Raw genomic sequence first — 1,219 nt, forward strand, 5'->3', positions numbered from 1 at the left:
AAAAAGAAAAAAAAGAAAAAAAAAGAAAATAATTTTAAACTTATATCATGGAAAAGAGAAGATCAGATATCATAACTTATTAGTATCTATCACTACACAGAACAGTGGAGCTGACCTGAGTATTCAGAATCGGTACACAGGAGAGGTTAATAATTAAGGAGGTGTTTGAATTCAGTAGATAAAGGATGAACTACGTTTCAAATGATTTTGGTTCAGTGGTTATGCTACCTGATGAAAGTCAATTTGAACCCCTATCTTACTTTATACACCCAAATTCCAGATGGAAAAAAAGACAAATGTAAAATGTAAAAAAGGTATTTTACAAGATAATTTAAGAGGCTACATGTGTTTTCTAAGGATCAAGGAGATCTTTTTAACCAAAACTAGGAGCCCAGAGTTATAAAAGAAAATATAAAGTTCTTTCCTCCACCTTGGAGCCTGTGGAGGCTGCTGGGAGCAAAGACTTCTATAACAACAAATATGTCCAGAATTCTGTGATCCAAGGCCATTTTTGTCGGCTATAAACATGGTGTCTAGAGCCTGAGAAAGCACCCAGCTCTTTACTAAATTAAAGGTGTTTATGCTTAAGATGAAGCTGAATTCTATCTAGGAAAGAGATGTGCTTATGTGTACAAAGCAAAGAACAACACAGTGACTCCTGGCGGCAAACCAAACAAAACCAGAGCCATCTGGGGAAAGGTAGCTCATGCTCATGGAAACAGTGGCCTGGTTCGTGCTAAGTTAAATTCTGGAGCAATCTTCCTGCTAAGGCCATTGGACACTGGGTCTGTGTAATGCTATCTTCCTCAAGGATGTAAACTTATTGAAAAGTAAATAAATAAAAGATAAACATATGACTAGATAAAATATTTTGATTGTATTATAAATGGTACCATAAATAAACTTCATGGGCAAATCATAGGCAGTATCTGTAATATAGATTGTGGTCAAAGACTTAATTTCTATAAACTTAATTTTAGAAATTTCAGCTCTTATAACTGGTCAAGAAAAACACTAAATAATGAAATAGAAAAAATGGGCAACAGATCTGAAGAGAAAATTCACAGAAGAACAAGTCAAAATATCCGGTTGCTATATATATATTAAAAGGTGCTCAGATTTCTAGCTGGTCAGAAAAAGGCCATTGCCAGCTCCTTCCCATGAAGGAGAAAAGGCTGGGCCCTTCTTCCGTACTAAATAGAGTCAGGATGCTAGGTTT

At 35.4% G+C, this 1,219-nt stretch overlaps 1 pseudogene; it reads left to right on the forward strand.

Moving 5' to 3' along the window:
- Nucleotides 1-480: 480 nt before the first annotated feature.
- LOC136335156 (large ribosomal subunit protein eL33 pseudogene) lies at nucleotides 481-818 on the forward strand (annotated as a pseudogene).
- Nucleotides 819-1,219: the final 401 nt, after the last annotated feature.

Source organism: Saccopteryx bilineata, chromosome 4, assembly GCF_036850765.1.
Source record: "Saccopteryx bilineata isolate mSacBil1 chromosome 4, mSacBil1_pri_phased_curated, whole genome shotgun sequence".
NCBI classification, from domain to species: Eukaryota; Metazoa; Chordata; class Mammalia; order Chiroptera; family Emballonuridae; genus Saccopteryx; species Saccopteryx bilineata.